General features: G+C 50.5%; 1 protein-coding gene across 2 annotated transcripts in view; it reads left to right on the top strand.

Moving 5' to 3' along the window:
* Positions 1 to 7,346: 7,346 nt before the first annotated feature.
* The window catches only part of Sbno2 (strawberry notch homolog 2), a 72,007-nt gene continuing 56,587 nt past the window's right edge, over positions 7,347 to 22,766 (top strand). For both annotated transcript variants that reach the window (XM_070008473.1, XM_070008475.1), the window contains exon 1: positions 7,347 to 7,441. The gene's annotated coding sequence lies outside the window, so the exon portion shown is untranslated. The remainder of the gene's footprint in view (positions 7,442 to 22,766) is intronic.

The raw sequence follows: 22,766 nt of genomic DNA, 5'->3' as shown, positions 1-22,766 counted from the left end.
CCTCTCCCAGGACTGGATGTCTCTGCCACACTGCAGCACTCCTTGTTTTTTGTTGTTGTTGTTGTTTGTTTTTTTGTGTGTGTTTGCTGGTCCTGGAGCTTGAACTCCAGGCCTGTCTTTGAGTCTCTCTATGTTCAAGGTTAGCACTCTACCACTTGAGCCACCGCACTACTTCTGGCTTTTTCTGTTTATGTGGTGCTGAGGAATTGAACCCAGGGCTTCATGCATGTAAGGCAAGCACTCTACCACTAAGCCACACTCCCAACCGCACTGCTTGTTTTTGCCAAGACTGTTGACTTGACCTTGGGGCCTTGTGTAATTTTTTTTTTTTCTGTTGGTCATGGGGCTTCAATTTAAGGCCTGGATGCTATCTCTCAGCTTTTCAGCTCAAGGATAGTGCTCTAAGCCACAGCACCACTTCTGGCTTTCTGGTGGTTAATCAGAGGTAAGAGTCTCATGGACTTTCCTGCCCAGGCTAGCTTTGCACCACGATCCTCAGATCTCAGCCTCCTGAGTAGCTAGAATTACAGGCATGTGCCAATGGTGCCTGGCTTAGGATCACAGTTTTAAGCCTGTCTAGGCAGGAAAGTCGGTGACAGACCTGTGGCTTGAACTCAGGGCCTGGGCGCTGTCCCTGAGCTTTTTTTTAAAAAGCTCAAAGCTATTGCTCTACCACTGGAGCCACAGATCCACTTCCAGCTTTTTTTGGTAGTTAATTGGAGATGAGTCTCACGGACTTTCCTGCCTGTGGGGCTTTGCACTGAGATCCTCAGATCTCAGCCTCTTGATTTGTTTGGATCACAGCGTGAGCTACTGGCACCTGGCCCATGAGATTCTATTCTCTAAGTAATCAGCAAAAAAGCATGAAGTGGAGCTGTGGCTCAAGTGGTAGAGTACTGGCTTGATTGAAAAAGCTCAAAGGTAGTGCCCAGCCCTGATTCAAGCCCCAATACACACACACACACACACACACACACACACACACACACACACACACACACACACACACACACACACACACACACACACACACACACACACACACACACACACACACACAGCCTTTTGATTCCCAAAAGGACATTTAGCACAGGCAGAACAAGTGATCTCCAGTTCTACAATGCCAGTATTACACCATTGCTCTGAAAACTTCAATAGCTCCCCTCTGCCCTAGACCTAAGCCTACTTTAGGTCTACCTTCTTCCGACATTCACTGTTCTACTTCCCTCCCTTTTCCCTGTCCGCAGACCTTCCTATACCCTGGCACCCTGAACGGTCCAATCTGTGGATCCCCAACCTCAGGAAGCAGTCCTGACTGAGAATCTACATCTGGCCTAGGGTATCTGGGAATACAAGAGGTCTGGTCTCTTGTTTAGCCCCTTCAGCCCAGGAGTCCCAGCCCCAGTGCAGAGGCGGGAAGGCCTGTCCTAAGTGAATCTCTCAAACCTGTTGGGCAGGTTTGCTGTTCCTTGGCACAGACAAGGCCTTGAGCAGGGGCCTGGCTGTATCTTGCTCCGGGTCCTAGGCTGGGCTGAGGAGGGGGCCATAGACCCTGGAACACAGCAACCAGTGCCTGTACCTAACTGAGGACACCTTTGAGCCCCTGGCAGGTGAGCCAAGGCTTACAAGGGAGGGCCAGTGGCTGGATAGGGTGGATGTCCAAGAGAAGGGTGGCTGTTGGTGAAAGAAAGGAGGGAGAATGACAGAGCTGGACAGAGAGGGAAGGATATGGGGATACAGGGAGATGGAGACACAGCACTGCCTCAATTTTTCCTTCTTTCCTTCCTTCTTCCCTCCCTCCCTCCCTTTCTTCTTTCCTTCCTTCCTTCCTTCCTTCCTTCCTTCCTTCCTTCCTTCCTTCCTTCCTTCCTTCCTTCCTTTTCTTCCTTCCTTCCTTCCTGTGTGTGTTGGTACTGGAGCTTAAACTCAGCTTTTTCTTTCAAGTCTGGTGCTCTACTACTTGAGCCACACTTTTACTTCTGGATTTTTGCTGGTTAACTGGAGAAGAGTGCCATGGACTTTCTGGCCTAAGTTCACTTTGAACCAGGATCCTCAGATCTCAGCTTCCTGAATAGCTAGGGATACATGTGTAAGCCATTGGTGTCTCTTCTGCATGCCTGGAAGGTCCAAAAGCAGTTTGAAAAGGAGAGAAAAAGAGGGTAGTAGAGGGGAGGAGGAAGAGGCAATGCCAGGTTGAGTAGAGAGAGGAAGTGGGTGTAGAAAGCAGAAGTGGGCAGGGGGCTGTGGGCAAGGAGGGGCTCCTACTGGGCCCGGGATCACTGGGACTTTCCATAATGTGGAGAAACAGGAAGTAGCTCCTTTTTCCCAGCCCTCTCCATGGGGCTGGGCCAGGCGGGCTCACCTGCCCCACCTCACCTGCTCAGGGCTGGGAACTGGTACCAGGAGCCACCACAGGGCTGGATCATCCTCCTCTCTTGCCTGCCAAAGTCTCTGGATAACAAGAGGGGAATCACTCAGAAGAGAAACTGAGGCTGGGGTCGTGCTCCAGGATGGACAAGTGAGGGCCCAACAATCTCCTTAGTAATGGCCTTCAGGAGTGTCTTGCTGTTTGAGATAATTTTACAAGGCTGGGTGCTATTTGGTGGACTTGAGCCATAGTGCACACGTGTAATCCCAGTACTGGAGAGGCTGAGGCAGAAGAATCATGAGTTCCAGGCAAGATACATAGTGAGAGCCTATTTAAAAACAAACAAACAAACAAAAAACAGCTGGGCGCCGTTGGCTCACACCTGTAATCCTAGCTGCTCAGGAGGCTGAGATGTGAGGGTCACAGTTCAAAGCCAGCCCAGGCAGGAAAAGTCCATGAAACTCTTATCTCCAATAAACTGCCAGAAAACCAGAAGTTGAAGTGGTAGAGCACTTACCTTGAGCTCAAGAGCTCAGGGACAGCACCAGGCCCAGAGTTCAAGGCCCATGACTGACAAAAAAAAAAAAAAAAAAACCCTACAAAGTTGGGCACTGGTGGCTCATGCCTATAATCCTAGTACTCAGGAGGTCGAGATAGGTGAATCACAGTTCAAAACCAGCCCAAACAGGACAGTCTGTGAGACTCTTATCTTAAAAAAAAATGCTAGGGCCACTGGCTCACACTTGTAATCCTAGCTAATCAGGAGGCTGAGATCTGAGAATCATAGTTCAAAGCCAGCCTGGGCAGGAAATTCTGTGAGACTCATATCTCCAATTAGGCATCAGAAAACCAGAAGTGGTGCTGTAAATGTGCTTGGTGGCAGAGTGCTTGCCTAGCATGCATGAAGCCCTGGGTTCCATTCCTCAGTACCACATAAACAGAAAAGACCAGAAGTGGTGTTGTGGCTCAAGTGGTAGAGTGCTAGCCTTGAGCAAAAGAAGCTCAGGGACAGTGCCCAGCCCCTGAGTTCAAGCCCCAGGACTGGCAAAAGAAAAAAAAAAGTACTCTTTAGCCAGGTGCTGGTGACTCATGCCTGTAATCCTAGCTATTCAGGAGGCTGAGATCTGAGGATCATGATTTGAAGCTAGTAGGAGCCCAGCCTCAGGGCATCTGAGTGATGCCCATCTTGCTATCCAGAGACTTTGGCAGGCAGGAGAGGAGCATGATCCAGCCCTGTGGTGGCTCCTGGCACGTTCCCAGCACTGAAGAAGCTAGTCTCCTTGAGACTGCAATTATCCAGTCAAAAACTAGAATTGGAACTGTGGCTCAAGTGGTAGAGTGCTAGCCTTGAACACAAAGAGGCTCAGGGACAGTGCCCAGATTCTGAGTTCAAGCCTCAGGACTGGCAAAAAAAAAAAAAAAAAAAAAATCCAACTCTTGTTCTACAGCCCAGTTTGTCCTGGCAGCAGGGACAATGCTCAGTGCTGGGTCCCTCCTGCTCTACGGCCACCTCTTGTGATTCCTTCTTGGAAATCCCCATATCTGACTAACTGTGTAGACATCCTCTGATTTGGCAGACTCCTGAAGAATCTGAGATGGTTAGACGTACCCTGACCCAGGCAAACTGCCCCCATTTCAGACAAAATTACCCACTGAGACCTCATGGTTTTCTGAAGTGGACATGACGTGGCAAGGATTACAATCACACTTTTCTTCATCTTATTAGTGACTTGGAGTCAGCTCCGGGACCCTTTTACACCTCAGTTTTCTTCCTTAGGAAATGAAGGCAACACTGGTTCCTAGCTGAGAGGGTCACCATAGGAGCAGGGCAGGCTTTGAGAGAGTGTGAGACTCCATCTGAACCACTTGTGGCACTGTGGTTAGAGGGGCCCAATGTGAGGGGACTGACTAGGGGCCAGTGTTTTCATTTCTCATGGAACCTTGAAAATTGTGAAGCTCTCTGTTTGGGAAGAAATGACAAATGTGACTGGACACTATCCATTTCCCAAATGGGTGTGTGTGTGTGTGTGCGCGTGTGTAACAAAGCTGGATGTTAACTGCTTTTCATTAACTTTCAAAAAGAGTTTCAACATAACATATACAAGACCTTGGGTTTGATTCCCTAGTACTGTGAAAGAAAGAAGAAAGAAAGGAAAAAGAAGGAAAGAAAGAAAGGCAGGCAGGCCAGGTGTTGGTGACTCATGTCTGTAAACCTAACTACTCAGGAGGCTGAGATCTGGGGATCACAGTTCAAAGCCAGTCCAAGCAGGAAATCTGTGAGACACTTTTATCTTCTATTATCCCCAAAAAACCAGAAGTAGAGCTGTGGCTCAAGTGGTAGAGCACTAGTCTCAAGAGCTTAGGAACAGTGTCCAAGCTCTGAGTTCAAGCCCTATGACCAACAAAAAAAAAAAGAAAGAAAGAAAGAAAGAAAGAAAGAGAGAGAGATGGGGAGAGAGGGAGGGAAGAAGGAAGGGAGGAAGGAAGGAAGGCAGGAAAGAAGGAAGGAAGGAATAGAAAAGGAGGGAAGAGAAAGGGAGACAGAAAGGGAGAGAAAAAGAAAAGGAGAAAGGGAGAAAGGGAGGGGCTAGGAATGTGGCTTAGTGGTAGAGTGCTTGACTAGCATGCATGAAGCCCTGGGTTTGATTCTTCAGTACTACCTAAACAGAAAAAGCCAGAAGTGGCACTGTGGCTCAAGTGGTAGAGTGCTAGCCTTGAGCAAAAGAAGCTAAGAGACAGTGCCCAGGCCCTGGTTTTGATTACTCAGTACCACATAAACAGAAAAAGCCAGAAGTGGCACTGTGGCTCAAGTGTTGAGTGCTAACCTTGAGCTCAAGGACAGTACCCAGGACCTGAGTTCAAACCCCAGGACTGGCAATACAAAATAAAAAACAAAGGAGAAAGGAAGGAATGAACGAATGAATGAACTGGTGGCTCATGCTTGTAATCCTAACTACTCAGGAGGCTGCCATTTTAGGTTTGAAGCCAGCCCAGATAGGAAAGTCCAATTAACTAGCAAAAGGCCAAAAATGGAACTGTGCTCAAGTACAGAGTGCCAGCATTGAGCAAAGCAGCTAAGAGACAGCATCCAGGCCCTAAATTCAAGCCTCAGAAAAGAGACTACTCACCCTTAGGTTTCAGGCTTGATCATGTCTGGTACTGGCTCTTTTTTTCTTTTAATTTACTTTTATTTATTTATTTTTTTTGGTTGGTCATGAGTCCTGAACTCTAGGCCTGCGCACTGTCCCTCAGCTCTTCAGCTCAAGACTAGCGCTCTACCACTTAAGCTACAGCGCCATTTCCAGGTTTTTCTGCTTATGTGGTGCTGAGGAATTGAACCCAGGGCCTCATGCATTCGAGGCAAGCACTCTACCACTGAGTTCCCCCCACCTTTTTTTTTTTTTTTTTTTTTTTGTTCTTGGTCATGGGGCCTGAACTCTGGGCCTGGGTGCTGTCCCTCAGCTCTTCAGCTTAAGGTAAGCACTCTGCCACTTGAGCCACCGTGCCACTTCCGACTTTTTCTGCTTATGTGGTGCTGAGGAATTGAACCTAGGGCCTCATACAGGCAAGGCAAACACGCTACCACTAAGCCACCTTCCCAGCCCCTACTTAATGTTATTATAGAAGTGATGTACAGAGGGATTACAATTATGTGAGTCAGGTAATGAGTACATTTCCTTTTGTACAGTGTCTTCTGTTCTCGTTTGACACTGGCTCTTTCATAACTTAGACAGCCGGCTTCCTGAGGGCAAGAGAAAGAACAGTATCTTCTTGGGGCACTGGCTTTTCTTAGCCCAAGGTTAGATAGAGAACAGCATCTAGAAGAGTACATTGAATAAACAAGGTTACAGATGTTAAAGTCCAATTCAGTCAGCACCAATGGCTCATGCTGTAATCCTAGCTACTCAGGAGGCTGAGATGTGAGGATTGCCTTTGGAAGCCAGGCCAGGCAAGAAACCTATGAGTCTCTCATATGTAATTGTTTAGAAAAAAGCTAGAAATGAGGCTGTGCTCAAGTGGTAGAACACCAGCCTTGAGTGAAAAAGCTAAGGGGCAGTGCCAGGCCTTGAGTTCAAGCCACCCCACCCTCACCCTCAGGGAAAAAAAAAAAAAGGTTCATTCAGGGATTGGAATAGGGACAGAAGAGCTGGGTCCATGTAATGTGGTCAGGCAACTCAGTTGGGAAGGGGTTGGTACCTCCTACACTGGATCTGCCTGAACTGGTCCTGCCCACCCCACTGGGTCTAATGGGCTAAAGCACAGAACATTGCCCTGAGGCACCTTCCTTGGCTTCCTTAACAGAATTCTACTCTCTATCTTGCAATAAGGCAAATCCTGACAGTGCATTGGGTGGTTGCAAGTGAAGGACCCAGAGATCCAACGGCCATGTCCCAAAGGACCCTTGGGTGAGGACCCCAGGGTATTATGGGACCTTCATGTGTGTCGTCATGTTGGGGAGCCTCAGGACTATATTCCGGGAGGGAAACATCGCAGTGCAGGGCCTTGAACTTTCAGGGGAGAGCAGGGAAGGATGCAAGGAGAGGCTAGGCTAGGGTAACTGGTTTGGGGTCAGAGTGAGTGTGCAAAGGCATGGAGGGAGACTGAGGAAGGGGAAACGGAATCACACTGCAAAGTAGGGCCAAGTTCATCTACGTGTCCCAAAGAAGGAAAATGAGGACTGAGGATGCTTGCCTAGCATGCATGAAGCCCTGGGTTCGAATTCTCAGTACCACATAAACAGAGAAAGCCGGAACTGGTGCTAGAGCTCCTAGCCTTGAGCAAAAGAAGCTCAGGGACAGTGCCCAGGCCCTGAGTTCAAGCTCCAGGACTGGCAAAAAAGAAAAAAAAAAAAAAAAAGAAACAGGCTGAGCGCGAAACCACGGCGTATGCAGTAGCGCGCGGAGTCCCGCCTCCGGGAGGCCACGCCCCCGCCCCGCCCCCTCACGGCATAAGCCGGAAGTGCGCGGGGCTCCCAAGATGGCGGCCCAAACCCGGAAGTGAGCGGCGGCTGCCGATCGGCTCCGAACGACTGAGGCGCCGCAGGTTTCGTCCCCAGCCGCACCCGGGCTCGAGGTGAGGCGTCCGGCGGCGACCCCCTCCCCGGCTCTGTCTGGACTTTCCCCCTGCCAGGCCTCGGTGCGCTTTGCTTCGCCTGGGCCTTGCGCTCCTCGCCGCCGGCCGCGTCCCGAGACAAGTTCCGGCTCCTCGGGATGGGGGTTCCGGGACCGCGCGGCGGGGGCGAGCGCGGCTACGACCCCCGCCCGCCCCGCCCTCCGCAGGCCTTGGCTCCGCCCCGCGCCGCGACCCCCGCCCTCCGCCCTCCGCCGCCAACCTTTACCCCTGCCTCCTGCCGCGACCTCCTCGGTGGTGAACTCTGATCCCGCCCTCCGCCGCGACCCCCTCCTGAGTGAACTCTGACCCTGCCTGGCATTGGACCCCCCCACCCCCCGCGCTGTCCTCCTCAAAAATTGATCCCTCGCTCCGCCGTTATCCCCGTTCCGATAGTGAACTTTGGCTTTCCCTCCGCCGTGCGCCCCGCAAACCTGCCTTCGCCCGGTTGACCCCAGCCTTCCCCCAGACCCCTCAACTTTTCATTCCTTCCAGCTCTGCTTTTTTTCAGTGACTCCTATGTCATGTTCCTTATTGATCCCCGGCCTTTATATTTTTTTTCTGATGACCAACCTTGGACCGTACCGAGACTCCCCTCCGCCTCCCCCCTTCCCCCCCATGACCCAGAGCTTGCTTTTCCCCGATAGTCTCTGGTCTCTCCTTGGGAAGGGAGTACATACTCCATCCATCTTTGCTCTCCTAACCTCTGATCTCTTGTTCAGTGATCTTTGACCCCAGGTTGCTTGGGGTCTCCTGTCTCCCTTCTGCCCTGTCCTGGAGTACTGCTCTCCTCTAGGGTCCCCTCTTCTGTGGGCTTCCACTTCCCCAGCCCTCCAGAAGGGACAGAAATGCCTCTTCGCTGAGTTTCTGGGGGCAGTGAGTCACCCAGGTTGGTGGGAACTCACTGGTGTTAGTCAGGCCTGTGCTGTCCTCACTGTATGGGATAGGAGTGTGGCTGGAGTCACATCGAAACTGGGATTCCAGTGATCACCCTGGGAGGGCAACGGACAGAGGCATAGAGTTGGGTGGATCAGACAGGGGAGGCCTGCCTGGTGGGTCTGGCCACCACCTCAATGCCTGGAAATGAGGCTCAGCTAAAATTGGGGAATGCTATGGAGAGTCAGCTAGAGTCTCCATGAGTCTAGAGGCAGCGGAGCTGGGGTGTCTACCTAGATGAAGTCATTAACATTTGGAAAATTAAAAACAAAGCAAAAAAAAAAACCAACCCAAAACAACTGCCACCAACAAAAACCAAACCAACCTGAGTCTGTAAACTGTGATGGGACATTCCCTCATTCTGCTTCCTGGAATGCCTGTGGGTCCGCCTGTTGTGGGATGGGAATGTCCTTCCTGCCTGGGGACATTTGGTGCCATCTGTTGTATCCTGTGAGTGGTGAGTGCCTGTGTTGGTGCTTGCTGACAGTTCAGAGGGCAGTGTTTTCCAATGTGGTAAAGGGGATCAATGTTGGGCTGACTGGAGCTGAGGGCCTGCTGTCAGGTGAGGTGTCAGGTCCTGGAGCCTGGTGAATAGATGGGGGTCAGATCACAGTGGGAGCTTAGCAAGGGTTGTGGAACAAACGGCCCTGCCTATGAGGGGTATGGAAATTCCAGAGAGGTCCCAAGGGACATTGCCTTTTGGCTTCAAAAAAGTGACAGCGAACTGTCCAAGCCAAGCCCTTCCTGCCAGCATATAGCCAGACCCTGCCCTGACTTTCCCTCCCTCTTTCTGCCCCCCGGGGATTGTACTGCCCACGCTTAGCTTCACTCTGTCAGGGGGCTAGATCCCTGGCTGACTCTCTCTTCCCAAGCACCATCTTGATCACCAGTTTCCTGGTTGTCCTCATGCTGTATTTTCCCAGGGGAGGGCCCCCAGAGGTGGGGCACCAGTACTGTTTGCCCTTGGTGCCTTCAAAGGCCTTTTGTGAGCTTTAGACCTGTGGTAGGTAGGACTGAGGAAAGCAGGGGGTGGTCTTGAGCCTCCTGGCAGGGTGGGTATAATTGAAGTTGGGGGAGGGTGCTTTGATTCATTGGTGATCCTTGAAGATTTCCTCTCACCTGCTCTCACCTGCCTAGAACAGCTGGGAGAAGGGCTGTGGCAGACAGGGGTGTGGCCAAGCCCTGGGGGCCCAGACAGCAGACCGTCAGCTTTGGAATCTGAGCAGGTCTGGATGGAGGTGGGGGTAGGCATACAGGAGAATGTCCTGTGTTCTTCCAGCCTTGTGGGGAAACTGAGGCCCAGAGAGCCTATGCCTGGCCAGTGTTAGCCATAGCCTAGAGGCTGGTCCCTGCACCCCCTAGGTGGGTGTGAACAGCTCAGCTTGGTTCTGGCTCCAGTTCCAGCTATGTCACAGACACCCCTCCAGCAAGTCTGGCAGGAAACACTGACCCAGGGAGAGAATAAAGAGGCAACTGTGTAGAAAAAGGGGCCCAGTCTTGGTTGCCTCCCCCAGAGGCCCCTCATCAAGGGTGGGATAGGCCACTTTTCCATGATTGGGGGTTGTGATATAATCTGAAAGTGTCAGCATATGGGGAGGCTATCCCAGTGGAGTATGTGGAGGAAGTCCCTCTCCCATCGCCCCAGGATTTGTGAGGCACGCATGCACACACGTTTGTGTGTGTGTGTGTATGGCTGCATGCACATTTTGTGTGTACAGACTTACACGAAGGAATCAGTGTCATGTATATATACACTGGGTGCATATGTGTGCACCCTTGCATGTGTGTATGTCATGTAGGCAAGTATGTTGCCCTTGTATGCGTGTGTACAAGGCTTGGAGAAGCTCCAGCAACTTTCCACAACTGAGTGCTTTGTGGTGAGACAGCACATGGGGAGAGCTGGGGTGTGGCCAACCACTGCGCAACCTGAGGGCAAGGTCACCCAGACCCTCTGGTCCTAGCTGCCCCTGCTCCCAGCTAGCTGTGTGGGTGGACCCATTTTGCCCCTTGGATCTGAATTACCCCTTCCAGAGTCCTGCTTCTGTGGCCTAATTGGCTTAGGTTGAAGAGTGGACTTTCTCAGGGTCACTGCCTATGATGACTGCTTTCTCTTTGGGTCACCTTGCTTCTCTACCTGGGAAGTATGGTCACCTGCTCCTGGGGCTGTAGCTCAGGTAAGGGCAGAGCCAGAACCCCAGAGGAGACTGGGATTTGGAGTGCCTATCACTTGTGTGCTTTGGGCTTGCTGGACCTTGTCACAGGGAAAAGATTAAATCACTTTATCTACAATGCCCTGGGTGCACTTGGAAAATATGATACCCAGTAGAACTAGACACAGAAGGCCCCACAATGTGGGACTTCATTGATAGGAAACATACAGAGCTATTAAATCTAGACACAGGGTGCTATGTTATAGTAGCTGGGGAAGGGATAGGATAGCTGCTCATGGGGCTTCCTTTTTGGGGGTGATGTGATATTCTAGAATTAGAGGGGATGTATAACTCACAACATACTGATACCAGTGAGTTGTATGCAGGTGAATTTTTTTTCCCCTCAAGGCTAGTGCTCTACTACGTGATTGACAATCTCACTTCTGGCTCTGTGTGTGTGTGTGTGTGTGTGTGTGTGCGTGCGTGCATGCGTGCACGTGTGTGTGCATGCGATTTGGAATAAGAGTCTCACAGACTTTTTTTCCTGCCTGGGCTGGCTTCAAATAGCAATCCTCAGATCTCAGCATCCTGAATAGCTAGGACTACAGGCATTAGCCGCCAGCACCTGGCTATAGGTGAATTTCTTTCTTTTTTTTTTTTTTGGGTGCGGTCGTGGGCCTGAACTCTGGGCCTGGGCGCTGTCCCTCAGCTCTTCAGCTCCTAGTGCTCTACCACTTGAGCCACAGTGCCACTTCCGGCTTTTTTTTTTTTTTTTTTTGCTTATGTGGTGCTGAGGAATCAAACCCAGGGCCTCATGCATGCAAGGCAAGCGCTCTACCACTGAGGCACCTTCCCAGCCCGTGAGTTTCTTAGTGTGTGGATTACGCCTTTGAAAACAAGGCCTATCCAAGGCCTTCCAAAGCCCACTTTTTTTTTTTTTTTTTTTTGCCAGTCCTGAGGCTTGAACTCAGGGCCTGGGCACTGTCCCTGAGATGCTTTTGCTCAAAGCTAGCACTCTACCACTTGAGTCACAGCGCCACTTCCAGCTTTTTCTGTGTATGTGGTAGTGACAAATCAAACCCAGGGCTTCATGCATGCTAGGCAAGCACTCTACCACTGAGCCACATTCCCAGCCCCCAAAGCCCATTTGTTGAAATGTTAAAATATACAGGGTTGAGAATGGACCATAAGCCTAAACCTATAGCCAGCTCCTACCAGGAGTGCATGTCCTGAGGTCCCAGCCAGAGAGCAGAAGTGGTGCTACCTCTAACCCCAGCCCTTAGCATAGCTCTGCCCAGGAAGATTCTTCCTAGTCAAAGGTCTGATAGGAAGTGCCCTGAGGGGAATTTGGACTTCTGCTGAAGGGGCATCCTTGGGCTGTGTGTGTGTGTGTGTGTGTGTGTGTGTGTAGATGCAGGTGTGGCTCAGAGGGTGCCTGGTGGCTCTTTTGAGATATCCATTTAGTGGCTTCTCCCTAAAAGTCCATCCTGGGTGAGGCAGTGGTGTGGGCTGCACATGCCCTGCCCTGGCTCTCCTGTGGACTTCCTGAGGTCTCTGTTTTCCTGATGACAGGTTCTCAGAGTCCTTAGAGGCCAAGCCTACATCTGTAGAGGAAGCCAGCAGGAAAATGTTCTGTATAGTGTACATGTTGCCCACTAGACCCCCAGTGCTGGTATTGCTGCTGAGGCTCTGGGAACAGCTAGGAGGCCCTATCTGTTGTATGACTTGGGGGGATGGTACAGTGGGGAGGCATTACTTGGCTCTTCTGTAGTGCATGGAGTGCAGGGGGAAAATTGGGGTAGACCCCATATTCCTGGACAACTTCAAGTCCATCCATGTGTTAGGTCACCTGTGTTGGGTACAACCTTTCACCAGATCTCATGAACCTACACACCTAGGATTGAAGAGCCACATCTTTCTGTGGAAGACCTGGAGACTTGCTATAAACCCTCCCATACCCTTATACTACTAGAGCAATGATCTCAGACTGGATGTGAGGGCCCTCCTTCAAGACTTGGCCTTGTCCCGTTCCTAACTGAAACTGAAAGAGGTGACATCAGCTTTCTACCCCAAACCTGGTGCATTTCAAAAGTGACATGGGGCAGTATAAGGCCAGTTGACATTTCCTGGGAGTCCCCCACCCCTGCCAGGTTAAAGGCCATGGACTAGGCTTAGCCCAGAGTGTGTAGCAGGCAGCAAAGTCTATGGAGCTGACTCACTACACCAGGGTGGGGCAGCCAGGTTGGGCTGTGCTGGGTGCTGCTGGGTCAGGGAGAAAGTCCATGTGCAGAGCCGTGGCTCAGGTACAGGGAGTACCCAGCCAGCTGCCTAGTGTCATCTTTCCAGCCTGGAGTCAGAGGCCTCCCTCTGCATGGCAGGTAAACTGAGGGATGGCTCGCTTCTCTGGCCAGCACTTGTCTTGGCCATGAGACTGACTGTAGCACCATAATCCATGGTCTAGGAGAAACAGTTGGGGCTCAGCACATATTCTCTGCTGGCCTCCATGGTTGTATAAGGACTGATAATGAGCATGGTTGGGGCAATCAGACCTGTTAGAGGTAAATGGAGTCAACCAGGGACTGGGGGGAAGGGAGGAGGGTGGAGAGGGAGCTATCAGTGCTGAATATTCTTAGCTAGGCTCAGAAGTTCTCTGTCACCCTGGCCTGGCCTGAGTAGGTCTTCACTTGACTTATAATCTGGGATGAGGAAAACTGTAGGCACAGGTGTGCTAGCCAGGAGTTTGGGGGCTCTCAAGGGATGGCACTGGATGTGTTTCAGATGGTTACTGGGGCTGGTGGTCCCAGTAGCCTTGCAGGAACTGGGAGGGCTGGATGTGGTAGCATTTATTTAGTTGTTTGTTTATTATACTGGTCCTGGGCCTTGAATCAGAGCCTACGTGCTATCCCTGAGCTTTCTTGTTCAAGGCTAGAGCTCTACCACTTGAGCTAGGACTCATTTCTGAGTTTTTAGTTAACTGTAGATAACAGTCTCACAGGTTTCCTGCCCAGGGTTGACTTTGAACCACAATCCTAAAATCTCAGCCTCCTGACTAGTATTACAGGCATGAACCACTGGTGCCTGACCCTTAGTTTCTCTTGAAAAACCAGTTAATCCGGAAATCTGATCCACAGTCTTGCCTATGGAGTCTTTGCTACCCCCTTACATTGCCCCCTCCTATATTCCCCAGGGCATCCCCACCGAGCAGCTACCCAGGTATGATACCTCTTCAGAGGGTGGGGTGGATTACCTCACAGGACAATGCTCTGGGGCCTTTAGTTGTCTTAAGGGATAGGACCTATCCCCTAAGACCCATCACTGTGCACCAGGAACTCTGTGACCCTACTGGGTATTAACAGGTCTCAGTTGAGATGCTTGTGGCCTGGCCCCAAACAGATTTCAGGACTTGGCACTATGTGGTGCTTAGGCTCTTAGGCACAGAGACTCTCATCTCCAACCCTCGGAGCTATGGATGTGGTGCCTTTGCAGGAGGGATCCAATTAAGGGTCCTGTGTGGGCCTTCCCATCCAGGTCCTGGAGTATCAGTAGCCCATGACATCCCACCTGTCCCTAGCAGAAACATCCACCTATAGGCAGAAGAAACTCTTTAAGTGAAAGGAATGACATATTCCTTGCCAGCTCCAAAAATGGAGGGTAGGGCTGGAATGTGACTTAGTGGTAGAGTGCTTCCCTTGCATGCATGAGGCCCTGGGTTCAATTCCTCAGCACCACATAAGAAGAAAAAAGCCGGAAGTAGTGCTGTGGCTCAAGTGGTAGAGCACTAGCCTTGAGCTGAAGAGCTGAGGGATAGCGCCCAGGCCCAGAGTTCAGGTAGTATGACTGACAAAAAAAAAAAAAAAAAGCCAGGAGGCTAGGAAGGTGGCTCAGTGGTAGAGCGCTTGCCTTGCATGCATGAGGCCCTGGGATCGATTCCCCAGCACCACATAAGCAAAAAAAAAAAAAAGCCAGAAGTGGTGCTATGGCTCAAGTGGTAGAATGTTAGCCTTGAGCAAAAGAAGCTCAGGGATAGTGCCCAGGCCCTGAGTTCAAGTCCCAGGACTGACCAGACCAAACAAACAACCAAATAAATGTGGAGGTTATATCCCCAGGACTTTGAGGCCTCCCTACACTCACAACAGCACAGAGGCTTGAGAGCCTTGAGCCTAGGTCACCCAATCTTGATTTTGCCCTGTGGGCTCCATGGAGGAGGAGATGCCAATCTACTGAGAGTACTGGAGGGGTTACAATTGTGGCTCAGGCTGCCACAATTGTGTCATTTATTACAGCAAAGAGAAAACAAGACCATGCTCCACTGGAGCATCTGGGGTTCCTCCTAGGGATGCTAATGCCAGCAGGAACCACAGGGGTCTAAGACAGATCCTAGGTACCTTGTTCTGGGCCTGGGTCTATGCCCCTATAGTCCAGCCCTGAGCCAGAACCAACCTTTCCCCTCCAGAAACTTGATGCTCTTCTGGCTGAGATGAAGGTCACTTGTCATGCTCTTGGCACAAACGCTGGTCTGAGGACAATGATGACTACCGGGTCATTTACCAAGACCAGCGCAATACAACTGTGTCAGCTCCAGTCACTGTCCTGTTGCAGTCCTCAAGTAGAGATGACAGTCAGTGTCCGGGATCCCCTGTTTCAAGGACCTTGAACAGACAAGGGCATTTTGCTTTTGAAGGATCAGGAAGTCAGTGGGGAGAGGAATTTGGCTTAACATTCACTCAGAAGAAGACCTGGGGGTGAGAGGAGACCCAAGCCTACTGAATCAGAAGTTTGTTTTCTTTCTTTTTTTTTTTTTTTTTTGGCAGATCCTGGGGCTTGAACTGAAGGCCTGAATGCTGTCCCTGAGCGTCTTTTGCTCAAGGATAACTCTCTACCACTTGAGCCATAGCTTCACTTCTGGCTTTTTTGGTAGTTTATTAGAGATAAGAGTCTTACAGACTTTCCTGCTCAGGCTGTCTTCAAACCACAATTCTCAGATCTCAGCCTCCTGAGTAGCTAGGACTACAGGTGTGAGCCACGGGTGCCCAGCTTATCAGAAGCATTTATTTTTTTATTATTATTATTTTTTGGGGTCCGGTCGTGGGGCCTGAACTCTAGGCCTGGGCACTGTCCCTCAGCTCTTCAGCTCAAGGCTAGCGCTCTACCATTTGAGCCACAGTGCCACTTCCGGCTTTTTTCATTTTGCTTATGTGGTGCTAAGGAATCAAACCCAGGGCCTCATGCCTGCAAGGCAAGCGCTCTACCACTGAGCCATCTTCCCAGCCCCTTATCAGAAGCTTTTAAAGACCACATATAAATACCAGATCTAAACAGGCACTTTCCAAAAGAAGATACCTGCTTGGAAGGTACCTGGACAGAGGCTAAAAGACCAACGAAAATGCCAGATGCTAATGACTCATGCCTGTAATCCTAGCTACTCAGGAGGCTGAGATCTGAGGATCACTTTTCAAAGCCAGCCTAGGCAGGAAAGTCCATGGGCCTCTTTTTTTTTTTTGGGGGGGGGGGTCCGGTCGTGGGGCCTGAACTCTGAACTCTAGGCCTGGGCGCTGTCCCTCAGCGCTTCAGCTCAAGGCCAACGCTCTACCACTTGAGCCACAGCGCAACTTCCGGCTTTTTTCTTTATGTGGTGCTGAGGAATCGAACCCAGGACCTCAGGCATGCAAGGCAAGCGCTCTACCACTGAGCCACCTTCCCAGCCCATGGGACTCTTATCTCCAGTTAATCACCAGAAAACCAGAAGTGGCGCTGTGGCTCAAGTGGTAGACACTAGCCTTGAGCTGAAGAGCTGAGGGACAGTGCCCAGGCTCAGAGTTCAAGCCCCGTGATCGACCAAAAAAAACCCAACGAAGGCAGCAGCCTCAGCTCCATGCCTAGCCAGAGACAGATAGATTTCCTATACTGTGAAGAAGCTTTCAGCTCTCCCTTGGGAGAAAACTTCACTTGGGAATGAATGGAACAGAAGCCAGCTCCTGAGACATAGACTCAGGGTCCTTAGGCAGGACTGAGCAGGCTCTGTGTTTCCCCCACAGGTAGAGGGCATGTTGAGACCTGGCCAGCCTCCTGAATCCCCATGAGTCCAGTGCATCTTTTTTTGTCAGTCATTGGGCTTGAACTCAGATCCTGGGCACTGTCCCTGAGCTTCGCTCAAGGCTAGCACTCTGAGCTAGCTATAGTGCCATAGTGAGCTATAGTGCCATTTCTGGCCTTTTCTGTCTTTGTGGTACTGAGGAATCAAACCCAGAGCTTCATGCTGCTAGGCAAGCACTCTACCACATTCCCAGCCCTTGAGGTACAGCACCACTTCGGTTTTCTGGTGGTTTATTGGAGATAGGAGTCTCACGGTCTCTCCTGCCCGGGCTGGCTTTGAACCTCGATCCTCAGATCTCAGCCTCCTGAGTAGCTAGGATTACAGGCGTGAGCCACCAGCGCCCGGCTCTCCTCCTATGTATCTTGTATGAAATCAATTGTAGGACTGGAGCTTTAACCATCTGGACACGTGGATGGACATATGTGTATGTGGCCATTGCATACAGTAAAGAGCTTTCTTTTCTTTTCTTTTTCTTTTTTTTTTTTTTTTGGTCCGGTCATGGGGCCTGAACTCTGGGCCTGGGTGCTGTCCCTCAGCTCTTCAGCTCAAGGCTAGCGCTCTACCACTTGAGCCACAGCGCCAATTCCAGCTTTTTTTCTTTTTGCTTATGTGGTGCTGAGGAATCGAACCCAGGACCTCATGCATGCAAGGCTCTACCACTGAGCCACCTTCCCAGCCCAGCTTTCTTTCTTTCTTGGCTTTCTTTATCTTCTTCCCACTCTCTTTGTATTACTGAGGTTGGAACTCAGAGGTTGCACTTTCTAGGCAGGTGCTCTGTCACTTGCTTGAGCCATACCCCCAACCCTTAGCTCCTTGGCACTTGTGCACTCATGGCTCTCCCTTCACCCCCAGCATGTACCTGGGCTTTAACTCAAGGCCTCATGTTTGCTGTCTTGTTGTTCATGGCTAGTGTTGTACTATTGAAGTCACACCTCCAGCCCTTTTTGTTTTGTTTTGAAGTCTGGTATTATATCTCCAGAGTTGCTCTTTTTGCTTAGATTGGTTGCCTTTGCCTATCAGATTTTGTTTCCATATGAATTTTAGGGATGATTTGTCTATTGCTTTTTTTTTTGGTGGTATTTTTTTTTTAATTGTGAAAATACCGTACAGAGGGTTACAATTACATGGGCAAGATAATGAGTACCTTTCTTATCAAGTATTGTTGCCTCCTCCTTTGTTTCCCCTTCCCATCCCTTCCCATCTCCCCTCCCTCCCCCCCCCATTCCTCCCCCTCCCCCGACCTCCTTTTGGTAGTATTGATGTTGGTACTGAAGTTTGAATTCAGGGCCTTTTGCTTCCTAGACTAGGCTGATGTTCTACTCCTGGAGCCACTCCTCCAGTCATAGATTTTGTGTGTGTGTATGTGTGTGTGTGTGTGCGTGCATGCGTGTGTGTGCCAATTCTGGGGCTTGAATTTAGGGCCTGGGTGCTGTCTTGATGTTTTTTTTTAGTTTTGTTTTTTTTTGCTAGAGGCTAGCACACTATCATTTGAGCCACAGTTCCAATCTGGCTTTTGGTAGTTAGAGTCTATAGAGTTTCCTGCCTGGGCTGTCTTTGAACCACAACCCTCAGATCTCAGACTCCTGAGTAGCTTGGATTACAGGTAAAAGCCACTAGCACCTAGCTTCAGCTCTCATTTTGGTGGTGGTAATATCCAGTTTTATATAATGCTGAGCATGGAAGCATTCTCCATTGGGCTTGGTCCTGGCAGGTGACCTGGGCCTCTGTTCTCTATTTCTCTTGGAGTAGTGGCCCCAGAGCCACTGTGATGCATGTAGGTACCCTATGTACTTCAGTCCCTCTTAATAGCTGCTCTTGTTCCTGAGGTCAGGTCTCGATGACAGACAGACCCTCTCTGGTACCTTCATTCAGCCTTGTGGTGATTGTGCCAGGCTAGGCCTTAGAGTAGCTAAGTAGCTCCAGCCTAATCCCTGTGCATGGACTCCCCAACAGCAGGGTCATTTAGGGGGTTACAGGCATGAGTTCCATATGACTTCTGTCACAGCTAGTTTCTGAGAGGCTGAGGTGTTGGAAGGTCTACTAGGCTCCTAGGTGCCCTGTTTGCTTCAGGGCAGTGTGTTTTCCCTGCCTCACGGCTGCAGAGTCAACCCCACCCCTCCTGGGACACCTGGATAGCACCCCATCCATGGATTGGATACCTCCTATTGGAGCAGGAGTAGAGGTTTTGCAAGAGAAGCCCAGTAGTTCAGACTCTTATTCTGGGTTCTTCCCTTCTGCTGGCCATCTTACACTTGGGTATAATCTGTGCTGCCCATTTGCACTCCTCTACCTCTTGGAAAGCATGGGTGGGGAATTCCATTAGAAATCAGGGTGCTGGGTGGAGACACCATGCTGTCTCTGCTCAGGTAACGCCAGGAAAGGGCTATGGTGACAGCTATTCCCCAAGGCTTTTCTGGGAATGAGTGCACTGGAGAAGATGGTTTCCTAGGTTGCTCACCACCCAAAACCAGCCCATGCAACTTTTTTTTTTTTTTTTTGTGAGGGCATAGTGGGGTTTGAATTCAGGTTTTTGTACTAGCTAAGCAGGCACTTTATCACTTAAGCCCTATATCTCCCCCCCCCCCCCCCCGCTTTTTTTGGCTTTGGTTGTTTTTTGGTGGTGGTGGTGGTGGTTGTGGGGCTTGAACTCTGGGCCTGGGCACCGTCCCTCAGCTCTTCAGCTCAAGGCAAACGCTCTACCACTTGAACCACTTTAAGTTTTCTGGTGGTTAATTGGAGATAAGAGCCTCATGGGGGCTGGGAAGGTGGCTCAGTGGTAGAGTGCTTTGCCTTGCATGCATGAGTCCCTGGGTTTGATTCCTCAGCACCATCTAAGCAGAAAAAGCTGGGAGTGGTGCTGTGGCTCAAGTGGTAGAGCACTAGCCGTGAGCTAAAGAGCTGAGGAACAGTGCCCAGGCCCAGAGTTTATGCCCTACGACTGACAAAGAAAAAAAAAGTCTCACAGACTTTCCTGCCCAGGCTGGCTTTGAACTGCAATCCTCAGATCTCAGCCTTCTGAATAGCTAGGATTACAAGCATGAGCCACCAGTGCCCGGAGGCAAGCATTATTATCCTCAGCTTATTTGTTGAGAGGAAGTCTTGATAACTTTTTGTTAAGGCTAGCCTTAAACTATAATCCTCTCAATCTTTGCCTCCTAAGTAGCTGGGATTACAGTCATGAGCCACTGCATCTAGCTGCTTCTGCCCCTTTCCTATGGAGACTCCCTTGGAACATATGGGCTGTAAGGTCCTGCAGGCCATGCCACCCTTTACCACAGAAGCAGAGCCAGGTCCAAGCTTCCCTATGAGACCAAGGACAGAACTGGAAACCCAAAAATCATACCCACACCCAGGACTCTTGGCTTCCTGTACCTCTCCATGGGCCACTATTTCCTCATTCGGAGTGGACAGACCCTCTTGCCTGTCCTGCTTGTGAAATTGAAGGCCCAAGGCACAATCCTGAGGCTCCCCAAGCCCATGTGTATATATGTGGGAAGTCATGGGGATCAGGCAAGGTGACCTCTTCCTGGTGTTGGCATCCAAGCCACTGTGGAGACATCTAAAGATGCCTCCAGGGGACTCTGGAAACCCAAGGTCATAGCTCTGGGCCATTCTCCTAGAGTATCATTGGAAACCCAAGGATTAGGGCTGCTCAAGTTGAAGCATCAACCCCCACAGGCTGCTGTCTCAGAGCACCCCACTCTTAGTAACTATAAACACCTTTTTCCAAGGTTTTAAACCCAGAATCTGAGCACAGGTGGACAGGGCCACAGGAAAGCAAAGACTGTTTTGGCTCTGCCAGCTTCTTGGGGCTCCAAATGTCCCTGGATCATAGCCATATTACCATCCCAGGCTCCGCTTCCATTCCCCAAAAGCAAAATTTCCAAGTGTTCTAAATTTCCCCTGTGTAAGAACCCAAGTTAGCCAGGCACTGGTGGCTCATGTCTGTAGTCCTAGCTACTTAGGAGGCTGAGATCTGAGGAGCCTGGTTCAAAGCCAGCCTGGACAGGAAAGTCCTTGAGACTCTTACTTCCAATTAAGCACCAAAAAAGCTGGAAGTGGAGCTGTGGCTCAAGTGGTAGAGTGCTAGCCTCGATCAAAAAAGCTTGGACAGTACCCAGGCTGTAAGTTCAAGCTCCAGGACCTGTACAAAAAAAAAAAACAACAAAACAACAACAACAACAAAAAAACCCCTAAGTCATTGGCTTAAGGGCCTACTTTTTCCCAATAAGATTTCATCTTAACAACTGCATGTGTGAAAGCTCCAGTGGTGAGTAAGATACCAAATGGACATGAACCTCAGAGAACATCCATCTCAGTGATCCTCTCTGCCTACTCTGAACCTCCCCTGGCCATGGAAACTGACATTTCAAATTTTTCCTTTCCTTCCTCAATCCCCTGCCTTGGCCTGGTGAGCCCTCGCTGCTGACCCTGGCAACTGGGTACCAGCAGCACTGTCTCTGTCCATGCAAGTGACTCTATCCCCAGGCAGGATGTAGTCAGTTTTTCCCACATCTCAGGTTCATCCAGGTGCTTTTGGGTTCTAGATATAGGTGGGCAGTGGCTAGTGTTTACACTGAGCGTGGCAGGGTAGTTGGCCCACTTGTGCACCAGGTGATTGATCTGTGGACCTTTCCAGGTCAGGAGATCAGCTCTTAGCTTCTCTGTGTGGCAGATAGGCTGAGTCAGCTCTGGAGAGCCCTGGGGTTGGTTGCATGTCAGAGTGACCATACCTTTTTTTTGTCTACCTAGTTTATTTGCCAGGTTCATTTCATGGATGGATGGGTTTTAGGGCTGAAGAAATTTGACCCCTTAAGACAGGCTGGGCAGGGATCTTCAGTGGGGCTTCAGGATTGGAGATGAGAATCTTGTTCCAATTTGACACTGGGGCATCAGAGAGTCCTCATCTACAAGATGGAGGAGAAAGCTGGGTGCTGATGCCAATAATCCTAGCTACTCAGGAGGCTGAAATCTGAGGATCATAGTTTGAATCCAACCTGGGCAGGAAAGTTGATGAGACTCTTATCTCCAATTAAACACCCAAAAGCTGGAAATGGAAGTGTGGCTCAAGTATTAGTGTGTTAGTCTTGAGCACAAAAGCTCAGGGATAGCACCTAGGACCTGAGGTCTAGCACCAGGACCAGCACACACAAAACGTGGAGGAAGGGTGGGAAGGTGGCTCAGTGGTAGAGTGCTTGCCTTGCATGCATGAGGCCCTGGGTTCGATTCCTCAGCACCACATAAGTAGAAAAACCTGGAAGTGCACTGTGGCTCAAGTGGTAGAGCACTAGCCTTGAGCTGAAGAGCTGAGGGACAGCACTCAGGCCCAGAGTTCAGGCCCCATGATGGGGAGGGGGGTGGGGAAAGTGGAGGAAGAACAAGCAAGGTTTTACCATATCCTCCTTGTGGGTATCCAGAAGGGATATGAGAAACGGGGTTCTCACTGCCAAGTGCCTGCTGTGGAGCCAGAGCTAACAGCCAGGCCACAGTGCCCTTTGCTGGTATGGACAGTAGGCAAAGATGAAGCCATAGGAGCACAAGAGGGATGGGGTAAGGAGACAGGTTCCAACAGCCATATTTGTGATGGGCAGCGACTGGAAGCAGAAGAGGCCTAGTGGGACCTGGGGAGGACGTGCCTATAGGCAGCAGTCCTGGGCTCTTGGCAGCAGTCCTGGGCAGCTGATCTATGTGTATCAAGCCTCCCTTGGGAGGCTTGGACCTGGGCCTGGTGATGTGGGGCCCAGCACAGGCCCAGGATCCCTGAATACTGCTTCTAAGCCAGGAGGTCTCCTTCCTTGAGAACATGGCCTTTTCCAGGATGGGCCTTTGGGGAGTCAGAGAGGTCAAGAAAGGAAGTTGGTGCTTGGGCCATGTATGCAGATCTGAGGCCTTACAGGGTCAGGGGTTTTCAGACCTCTCTGGGGATAGGGGTCAGCACAGGCTTGGCAGGCTGCAGACACACATGCCCATGGTTTGCAGCCTGGCCTCCTTTATGAGGTGAAAATTTACAGTCCTCAAGGACAGTAGTTTCTGCCTGACAACTTCTGTCAGCAAAAAGGCTGAAAGACACAAACACCTGTGGTTCATGGTGAGGCTGAAGTGCTGGCCC

This window comes from Dipodomys merriami, unplaced genomic scaffold (assembly GCF_024711535.1).
Source record: "Dipodomys merriami isolate MVZ:Mamm:240054 unplaced genomic scaffold, mDipMer1.0.p SCAF_70, whole genome shotgun sequence".
Lineage (NCBI taxonomy): Eukaryota > Metazoa > Chordata > Mammalia > Rodentia > Heteromyidae > Dipodomys > Dipodomys merriami.
This window is presented reverse-complemented; position numbering and strand designations above follow the sequence as displayed.